We start from the raw sequence: 12,096 nt of genomic DNA on the forward strand, positions 1-12,096 counted from the left end.
ATGGATAAAACCCATGGTTGATTGTCAGGATTTGCCAAACTTGATCGAAATCTGCTGTCCGTAAACAAACTTACCCATCGAGCACCATCAAATCACATAACACAATTTATACTTGGTGGGAGCCTCAATTTTAATTCAAAAGGTTTGTTAATACTATGAAGAGGCTAATTCAGAGCTGGACTACAAAAGGGTAGGGAACCGGATAGGATAGTAACAAATGAAGTAAGGAACAAAACGAAGGTCACATAAACTAGCTTCTGCGATGGGAGCTCGATAGTGACCTTTGTTTACGGTTAACCCTCGTATATCTATGAACAAGCAAACTACAAAAATTTACTTTTTCCCCATAATAATAAGATGGGGATTATAAATACACAAATTAAGGAATTTCTTCTTAAGCTATAACCGTGCAACGCTTCAATATACTTTTTTCAGTTCTACGCGATGTTGTAACGAAACATTTAAAGGTAAACATTTGAAAACCCAATGTTTCAACTGATTCAAACCCCCTAACCCCCGTTCATTTTACCTGGTTCAATAATTTAAACAATTGTATAGAGCCCTAGATAAAAATTGGACCAAAGATACTCGAGTCATTATGTTCATGGACACTTATATACATATACGTTAAAATGTTTAACTAACTTTATATTTTTTAACTTTTATACAAATTTGAACGAATAGTGTTTTGGTCTCTACTGACAACAAAATGAAACATTAAATGGTCCCTTATCCAAGTTTTACTATGCCTACAGTAATATCTTTTTCCCTAAAGGGTAAATTTGCTAAGGTTACAGTTCATGTTATAAACATTACTTTCCTCTTTAATTTAATATACATAGAGTGTTTATTTAATAATGCATAGTAAAATGGTTTATTAGTTTAAAATTAAAATTATTGTATACATACATGTTGGAACTAAGTTAGTTTTAACAAACGTATTTGTTAAACTACTAACTATTAGTGACAAATGACGCTAATCTAGGCTTCACATTAAGATTATTTCAAAATATTTGTATTTGCTTAGATAAAATGGGCATAAGTAAAATAAACATTGTTGTTATTTCAAATTTTCTGTAATTTTAAGAATCCTTATTAGATTTCCATTAACAATAGTACAGAGGCATTGAGAAAAAAATCTTTATAAGCCCCACAAACTACCTCTGCAGTATAAGTTTGAATTTGTGATCATTGAGAAACATTCAATAACATTTACGCATGTTTTTCTATACTACACTGTACTGTAAAGAGTGTTAAATATTATTATTAAACCCCTTTTCAATTAATAATTTTTAAAATTATGTATAAAAACCTACTGTTTGCTTGATTTGTTGTTCTTAAATTAAAGAGTTGCCCTTGAAAAACAAGGATCTGCTAAAATTGCATTTCCTAATAACAAGAATTCGCTTAAATAATATGGCAATATCTGCATTAAATTTAATGTTTGAATGGGTTATATGGTAGTTTTTAGAATCCTGGTAAAATGTCTTATACAAATATTATACTAATATTATGCAAAAATTAGGATTAACAACATTATGAAACATATGTTTTTTTTATCTAAAAACTGTTAATTCTTTTTATTGAAAACAGTTTTTAATAGTTTACTGTGTTAGTTTTATAGTAAATTCAAACGATGGACGAGATTGGCCTAATGCTAAATACACAACTTGGATGCGTCATAATAGTATGGTTCGTTGGTATGCCAGGTCGCCGGACCTTAAGTCCACTGGACGTTTTTGTGTTGCTGTATGAAGAACTTGGTCTACTCGTCCAAAAACAATTTTTATGTGTTGTTTTTTAATACCTGTAGAGTGATGAGTTGGGCAATGGTTATACGTTGTAATAATAAATCAGGTCATGTCCATACTTAAATTCTCAACCCCTTTTGTGTCAAGCTATATAGGGGTGCGATACATCTTTGAACAAGAGTTATAATGAATAAACATGATTCATATTGGTTCACAATTTCCATAATCCCTGTGATAGAATGTGTATATGATTTTATTTTTTCACTGATGGGAATAATATACTAACCACGCACAAATGTGAACTTACAACAATGAAATCGTATGTTTTCTGTTAGATTAAATTACAAATGTGTTGTTTCAACTGTGAATGCGTAGCCTATATTATTTTAAACTTGGAGTTAACATGTGGTATAAGCTAAAGGAACATCAAGGTTTAAGAGTATATATATCTGCTATGACTGCAGCTTAATACATGCCCAATTGAAAAATTGCACCATCAGCTTTGAAAGGCTTACTTTACGGCTTACATCACCCATTTCAAGAAAATTGATCTATTTTTATAAATCGTCCTGATTTTTCTCCAAAGATTAATGTTGCACTTACCGTAAAACGCAACAGCATTATTTTTTATCCAATAACAAAATTACTCCGTATAAAAGAAATCGGTATTTTTTTCTACGGTATACGTAAAGGTTTTAGGTCTTATATGCTAATTCTTGTACCCTTAAATGCAGACATTTGTTTATAACTGACAACTAAAATTTTAAGATATTGAGTTTTTAAATTAGTTATATTACGAGCTTGCAGGCCAAATTTTAGAGTGAAGACTCGAATTTCACCAATGAAAAATGAAAACATCAACGTGACAATGCTGCACCAGGGATTGGATTGCACCTCTATAATTTCATTTCTATATTTCCGTTAAGTCAAACAGAAAAATGATATGGTTATTTAAACGTGTCAGTATGTAAATTTATTTATTTACAATTTAACAGAGTCCAAACAAGTAAAAACCCCCAAAATTTAAGTTGATTCTTAGTCATATTATTATTTAACTTAAATTTGCATTGGATATAATTTCCAAGAGTGATATTTAGGTTGAATATAGTACAATTTTGAACATCAGGCAAAAATCTGTCCACGTAGAGTAAAAAAAATCAAACACATTATATAATAGTTTTGAATCAAATTCCGGATTGATGTTTGATTTGTAATTGTATGCAACAAAATGTTTCTTTCATTTCAAAAACAACTCAATTTTAAAATGAAGGAATCATGATTTACAAAAAAATCCAAATAAAATGTTAGAGATATTCAATGTTGAGGAATTACCTCTCTAATGGAAATTACAAATTACAGAGCAATTTATAAATATACTAATCCATCAATTACCCTATCGCTAACTAGGTAATATGTGTAGTTATGCTGTTATAGGTGTTTCAAAAGTATTGTAAGCCCACAAAATGGAACACGTTCAGAAGTATTAGATCTGAGCTATGTGATCTAGGCAAAATTTATAGTGTGTAAAAAGCAATACAGTAAGCTTTACTTTACGGTTCATGGGTTAGCATTCCTATTCATTTTAACTCATTTGTCAACAGCTGAATGCAACAAAATATTGTTTCTTCAGATGAAGGTAGTCTTATACAACATATTTTGGTTTTCTTAGAATATCACTACAGTTACCAACAACTGTACAGAGCTCATCTACCAGTTCTCTTAGCTTACTGTTGAAAAAAAAAACAATGTAAATTATTTATTAACTGTTCAATAATAAATAAAATATTTTGTATTTGTTACCTAACATTTTAACACATTATTTGTTATGTCTTTTAAAGGTAATATCCTAAGAAATTAGACTTCCACTGTCGTATCACTACTAACTAGGTGTTCTGACTAGTGTTCGCGTCAGAGACAGGAACCTGCTCAGACGCTGATAACGCCTACACCTGTTCCAGCGAAATGCTCTGAAGACAGCCGCCTGCAACGAGGGCGAAGCGTCAGTTCTAGTGATAAGTTTCTGTGTGTGGCGACTGGCGAGGCCGTATGGCCAGACATGAACATTGTAGATTTCTAAAATGTACTCATGTCTTGTAATTTGTGTTACAACATGGGCTTGGCATGAAATAAATTGCAATAATATGTCTTATAGTACCTATTGACATATGGCTTAAATCCCACTAATAATATAACCCGGTTTTCCGATTGCACCCTAAGGTTAAGTCCGCCTATCAAGTAGACAGAAAATAAGTATCTTAAACCTATGGGAGAACTGTCCAAATAATCTCCTCACTCAGGAAAAGATTTACGACATTGTGTAAAGTTAGGGTGAAAGCCAAAGTCTATGGGAACTGGAGTGGTAGAGTGAAGGACTTCAGCCACCAAGTTCCCGGGTTCAAATCCTAATCACTATATATTTAATCAAAGTTATGATGCCGCAACCCTCTAGGCCTAGCTTGATGTAGGCTAGAGCCTAGTATCCTTTACGCATGTATTGCACAAGTATAACAAACAGAATCAGCAATCTGACACATACTTTCTCCTATTAGCTTGTCAACAACCTTTATAATGGGTAAGCAATGAGAGTAACTATGATATTTAATAGGTAAAATCAAAAAGGTTTCATTATCTTTCGAGCAGTAATTTTAACAGGAATGAAGGGATGCACTATTTTGTTTAGAATTATAAGACCCATAACAGAAGAATTTAAATCAAAATCAGTTTTTTTCATCCATTTTTTTCGGTTTTTTAAATGGGTTTTTATGGGAAAATAACATAAGTTAGAATAACTTTTGAACCATAATGTTTACAACAATGGGGGTTGCACTATGTTGTTTGGAATTATAAAGGTTATCACAAACTAATTTCAATCAAACCCGGTTTATTTTTAAAATATGATTTTCTCTTATTTTATGGGGTTTTAAGGAAAAATCTACATTAAAAATCAAAATTTCAAAAAAATGATAAAACCCCTGGAGATACGTTGTTCAATATTAATTTAATTTAATAGTAAAAATTTCAACCAAACTTTAGATACCTAGACTTGTCATAAGTATTTCTTTAATTTGCACAATGGCAAAACATAACAAATAACCCCAAAATTATCAGAACATTTCTAAAATTCATATTGCTCTAATATTAACAAAACAATTTATAACAATAGGCAGTAAAGGCGTTAAAACAGACACATTTTGGATTCCAGCGTCCATTGTGAGCTAAGAGTTTGAGGTAGGTCGTGTTAACAGGCTATAAACTTGCCCACTGTGAGGGTGCCAAACCATAACAACTTAATCGTATATTTGTAAATAAGCGTAACGCGGAGATTGGCCATCATTTTATTTTGCCGCCACTTTTTTAGGGCTGCAGAAGCGGAAACTACTTTCTGGCTCAACTGACCGAAGTTTAAGACTGGAGTCTGGAAGTGGCAAATCACAACTCATACAGCGGTTGGCAAATTTTAGCTTTATTGTCTTCATAACGTACTATACAGAATCCATTTTATTAATTCTTTATTCTTTAAACAGGAAATAATAATGCACAAAGAGTTGATAACAGCAAACAACACTTTGGGCTTTTCACATTTTATCACGTCAAATTCACTCAAAATTAGAAAATATTATTAATTTTAATTCTTCACGAAACAAATCATTATACTGTATAAAAAGCGAAAAAGGTAGGCTAGGGTATTACGAAAAGTACTTCACATCTTGTAGTGACTTATCAATTAAATCTACATTGTTGGTGTTGGTGTAATTATGTACCATTATTTTCAAGAATATGATAAATTACCCTATATTACTAACCAATTACAATAAGGGTTTACTGGGGATGTGAAGGACTTAAGCCTCAACACAAAACAAGTACAGATATATTACATCTGAGCAAGCTATGTAAGAGCATATCGCTTTCTTTATTTTTAATAAACTTCAACAGGTTTTACAGGTTTCATACATTAAGCTAAGAAACAAATAGATATAGACACACTGATAACTCTTTACCCATACCTATACTTAACTATAACTGAACTTGAAAAAATATAACTGTAACTAAAATATAACTGTAAAATACAACTATAACTGAAATTTAAAATGTACAACTGTTACCAAGTATAGTTTCTTTAGAACCACAATCCTATAAAAAACAATTCACCTAAACAGAAAAGATTTTGTTCAAAATATATCCTTAAAAAATCAAACTACAACAGTTTATTTATTCTCCATAAGAATAACATAGGAATTTAAAATTAACAGTTTTTTGAAATTCCAAAAATAATCATTAAGCTTACAACTAGGCTATAGGCCTGGATGAAATTTGTTTTAGCTACTAAATTATTTGTTTAAGCTCTACGAGATACTTAAGAACTAAATGGAAATATTTTATGATTTAGGGGTCAAAAATGAAAAAAAAAAAATATATTTTTAGGTCATAAAACCCCGTTCCTTAAGTCCAGATCACGAACCCGTTCGAATTAATGTGGTTTTTATACCGAATTTCATTAAAATCTAATGATTTTTACTCGAGCTATCATGCTAACAGACTCGCATATGAATATGAACTGGTACTTGATGGCCTCTGGGGACGCCAAAACCAAAATGGTTAATCATTCCCGGACGTGGTCTTACCATGATACCTACGGTAACGGTATACCGTATATGGGAGATTCTTCAAAAAGGAGGCTTTGGTTAGGAAACACAACTCATAGACGAAGGTTGACAGACAAGACTTTTTTATACATCTAAGAGTGTAGCAAGCAGACGTACAACTTGTATCGTAAGAACAATTTAAGTTAGAAAAAAAAATTAAGTTGGACTCTTCTCTAGTTAGGCCAAGAGCGATCTCTGCATTGCTTATTTTCTTTCCAAAATTCCATATAGTAAGTAACTAAATAAGTATACTGTATATTAACATGTATTGTATATGCATCTCTTTGTAATTATTATTTTTGTGTTTGCCTAACGTCAATTGAAAATGTTTTGTTTTAAGGTTTCGCATTAAATTCTCGCAGATGACAGCTTTTTAAAGAATAGTTGGTGTTTTCTGGTTCAGTTCAATAATCGTAAATGATTTTGGTTTATATATCAATTGACAATTTTGAACCATAACAACTAAACAACAATTACAATTGACCTAGTATCTTAATACTAGGTACCAAAGTATCTAAATGCTATATAACATAGGTATATAGAAACTAAATATCGAATCAGTGTTTTTGATAATAGATAACAAATAATTACTATATACTAAATACTATATTCCAAGTAATTGATACTAGGTACCTTATGAGTATCTAAATACTACGCAGCAAATTATGTTTACATATTATACACTAAATGATTATATAGATACTAAATAAGTGTTGCGATTCTGTATACTAAATTAATATCTAGATACTACATATATATAATAATCAAAAATGGTTGGATCTGGATATTATCACTTTGATGCCCCAAAGGTATAATAGAAGTTATATTAATCAAGGCGCTCGAAATCAATTTGATACTATTGAATCGATCTTGATGAGATAATCTCAGTAGTTTTCTTTCTTTTCTGTTTTTTATAGCAGAACACATTTACACTAAATAACCACTTAACAAAAAACAAATAATCGAAAATGTTTAAACTATAAAACTGTTTCAGATTATTATAGTTTTTACTTCCATTGGTGGGGAATATTTTCAGTTGCAAATATATTGCAATTTAACATTCAGTAACATAGATTTTTAAAATAATTTGGTCAGTTTCGTTTACAAAACGTATTTAAAAGGCCATCTGCCGTTGAACAGATTGTAGAGAATATTGATAAGAACCGTCAAACGGCCATGGCACCACCTAGAATTTGCTGAATTTGCGTCTCTGTCTAGTACGCAGAACTCTGAGGTATGTAGCCCCGGAAACTCACCTTGAAACAACACTGGCGGATATAGTATAAACTACAACTCTTGAAAATTTCTAACAACTTGCCATTAAACATTACTTTTATTATTTGGGAAATCTCAGTGTCATCTAAGGAATTAATGACAAATGAAAGTGATTTTTCCTAGAGTCAACCGACAAAGTGGGCTTCCTTGCACTGATTATAGTACAGGAAGCTGCAAATTGCTGCATTTACTTACCATGCCACACACTTTTTACTTTGTCGCACACCTTTTACTTTGTCACACAATTTTTACTTTGTCGCACACCAGGATTCCAACCAAACAACATAAAACAGCGTGCTTTTATTATGCACGTAATCAGTGTACGCTTGAAAATAGGTTGGCAAAACAGATACTACGACTATGATCAGCTGTTGCAGTGTTTCCCATTTCGTTCAACGCTTGGATTTAACCTAACCTAAAACGTGTTGTTCAGTGTTTGATGACTAATTATTTCCATGCTTTATAATAACTTTGGAAAAATATAATGTGCAACACGAGTGCAAATTGCCTTTGCTGCACTCGAGGAACCACACTGGCCTACGGCTCCGTGCGTAAACATTTATCTCGTGTGCAGCTAAGTGTCACTTCGCACACTAGTTACACAAATGACTATTGTATTGATATTGAAATTACAACCGGAATGTGCCATACACCACTTATCTTGTGTTACCACGATTGTATGTAAATAAATTATTTGGATTGTGTGGTGTGTACAACGGATTTCGGTGTGAAAGGACCATTCCTATAGTAAATCACAAAAGTATGTAAATCAATAATTTAGTTGTAGGATTCTAAGGAGAAGATGTAATAACTCTACTTTTTCCATTACGAAGTGCGGTTATTCGAGTGATGGAGCATGATAGAAGTATACAAAAGTGTCCTTGGGATCGAGTTCAAACCTTGCCAATCACCAAATGGTTTTAGCTGTGTGATGTTCTACAGTTTGGTGGTCCGAATCGAACTTTAAGCAGCAGATCTACATATTTATAAAATGTACAAAATTGATTCTCTAACAAGGATAACTTCATTACAACTTAAAGTCATTCGATATTTACGTTTTAATAACATTAAAATTGTCAATTTTTGTGCTATGAAATTGTATACTGTAATTTATTAAATATTAATAATTTTATAGTCATTGGAGGCTGGAATACGAATAATAAGTACGAATATGGTATCCCTGTCGGGATCATTTTGGTCGTAAACCTACTTTTTTAGAATGCTGTGAACTATTCCCATCTACAGACATCCCTGTAAAAATGTCTATTATTGGAATAGGGGTGAGATTTAATTTCCACTTCATATCCATAATCAATGAAAATTTAAAATTCAGTTAAAATTTGATGCGTCTGATTGACGAAGGTAACTCTATTTAATGATTTAGTTTGAAATTCATCCAATATTTTTCGTTACATTCGTTGTCAACCCCAACTTCCAACATGATACCGCTAAGATAAGCAGAAACTGAAAACCAAATGTTAAATCTTTTCGTGGAATACTCAAAGGCCTTTCACGCCTTTCATGAGATATTTAATTCCGATTTATAAATTACCAAGGTAATTAATTAAAGAATTCAACTGAAGAGCGATTCATTTAATTATCTAATAAATCATCCACTTACTGAAAAACATTACATTAGTTTTATCAACAACAATCGAAATGTCGGATTTTGCATTTTAACCTTTTTTATCCTAATCAATTGCTTATGCTTGTTCCCCTAAATTGGTTCCCTTACATGAATATTAGTGAATATACATTAGTGTTACAGGCACTATTCCTTTGTATGTTTCCAAAATGTGGCATTTTTTTTAAGTAAATATATCTGCAATTTGACTTGCTTGACAATGAAGTTATATCAAAACATTACTTCTAACCCTAATTGTTTATAATTAATTTAAATTGTAGCTATGTACTATTGTCTAAAAGATAAAGAATAACAATAAGAGTTCAGTAAATAGCAATATGAACATAGTTTTTGTTTTTGTTTGCAATGAATCGCCCTTAAGTATGAATGAAATATAAAAATACTGTCAATCGGCTGAATTTGGTTAATTGTTATTTCCTAATAAATATTGATTTAATGTTGTTCCACTCTTGTATTTATTCATTTTTGTTACTGTTTTTATATATTAAGATGTTCTATCTTATCAATTTCATGGAGTTTTAAAGCTGAATTAGGGCTGAACGTATTTACTTATTAGATATTGCCATATTTTGCTTTTTTATTATTTGAGACTCTATCTAACAAGGCGATTGGTAGATTGATCAGGTATTTGGTATTTTATTTGTGTAGATACTTTGTAAATGGGGACTTTGTTAGAAGCAAATGAATAAACCAAGTTTATTGAGCAATTTTGTTAGTGAGTGAATTAGTAAATTAGTAAATAAATAAATACCCGTTTATTAGTTTGCGTTCCTCAGTACAAACTGTTTTAGGTAAGTACAGAAGTGGGCAAGTAAGTAAATAAACAAATAAGGCCGGCCCCAAAACATTGGTAACTATATAACTGAGTATTTAACTTATACACCAACACCAACAAATTTTAAATTTCATACTTATACTTTTTTCCATTGTGTTCACTCATTATATCACTTAGGTGACTACATTCGTTAAATTAGCACCCTTAATAGAATGTAAACATTTCAAGACTCTCTTTTAAAGAATTTGCTACAAATGTTATTTCTGCATTTAATATGGTTCTCGTAAGTCATGTTGTCTTTCAAACCCCTGGTCCTTGTTATTGCAAGTTTGTAAATAAAAGTTTCGTTTGACTTAACCTCAAAAATGTTGATTGAACACTTGTATTCACTTACAAACACAAGATCTTTGTTTGAAGTTCATTGTTGGTGATGGTGAGTTAATGTTGTTCAAAGGTTTATTGCGGACATTTTCCATCACGAATGTAAAAAACAATACACAACGTTTCGGGATCTGGAATCTGACCCCGTCCTCAGGTGAAAAAACTTAACTAACACATTAAAACTAACAATACACAAACGCCCAACCTTAGTTGGAATACACTACAGAGCTCTGTAGTGTATTCCAACTTAGGTTGGGCGTTTGTGTATTGTTAGTTGTAATGTGTTAGTTAAGTTTTTTTCACCTGAGGACGGGGTCAGATTCCAGATCCCGAAACGTTGTGTATTGTTTTTTACATTCGTGATGGAAAATGTCCGCAATAAACCTTTGAACAACACAAGATCTTGTTTTTAAAACTCATCCACGATTAAAGTTCTTCTATCTTTACTCGAAGCCATATCAGAGGCATCCCCTAATATCTTTAGACAACAATATTGAATAAAAATGCAAGAACGTATGTATGAAAGAAATAAAATAATTTTAGTAACCTATGATGTACATTTATTTATCCTTTCTAATCAGTTTTGTACAATATATTTCACATTAAGTAGTGCGAAATGTAAACAAATTAAATATGGTATGATCTACCTAATAAATTAAACATTACTCTTTGTTCTTCTTGTATATATAGTAAATTTGTACATACACTCTTTTATTTTTCATTATTATTGAAGTCAATACTGAATTTTAAAATCATAATAGCTGTGACCATATATTTTATATACTTTATGTGTAACGTATTGAAATACTCTCTCAGTCGTTGTTGAGCAAACAGGCCAACTGAACTTGGTGGTCCATTGTATTCCGGAATTGACTATACTTCTTACACTTGACTTCACATCTTACTAATGGGATTTATCATAAATCCCCCCCCCTTTGCTCCCATTAAATCGATTCTTTACCTTCAGCTTTTCAGGTAACACAGTTATTATTTATTGTTCAGGCTATGTCTGTGTTGGTTTCAAAAGAGGAATTTGCATTCGATTATTTTAGTTATTTCAATTATTGGCCTTACTAGATTTAAAATTCGATTACATACCGTATAAAACGTATTTTTAAGGTGGGGTTTCTTACAAAATCTGAAAAGCCAAATCCCTAACACCTTAAGCAATTAGTATGGTATGTTATCAAATTTTTTAACTAAACGTTCCCACATAATAGAGACCTATTTCTGAATGAATTTATACTACCGCTATGTAGACCACGCCTCTGTTTGGTCTTTTCTTACCTTTACCAGAACCTTTACTTATATCAAACCTTAAAAAAGGTTAATTTGCCTTAGAAGAAAAATATTTGTCTTGGATCCCTCTATTAAATAAATAAAACCAAACATATAAACCCCCAGGCTTTACATGGATATTTGTAGCTATCAGAAGCAAAGTTGAATATTCGATAGAAAATAACATATATAACAATACATGAGTACCAATGTCAGAAGTTGAGTATATCAAATAAAACAGACGTTGACAAAACGACGGAATCGTATCCTAAGCTATTGAAAGACAAACTCTTTGACAATTTTATGATGATACAAAATCAAAGGAGATATTCAATTGACTTCTCTGAA

This window comes from Macrosteles quadrilineatus, unplaced genomic scaffold (genome assembly GCF_028750875.1).
Source record: "Macrosteles quadrilineatus isolate MER2022 unplaced genomic scaffold, UCM_ALF_1.0 Scaffold_7__1_contigs__length_78375512, whole genome shotgun sequence".
Lineage (NCBI taxonomy): Eukaryota > Metazoa > Arthropoda > Insecta > Hemiptera > Cicadellidae > Macrosteles > Macrosteles quadrilineatus.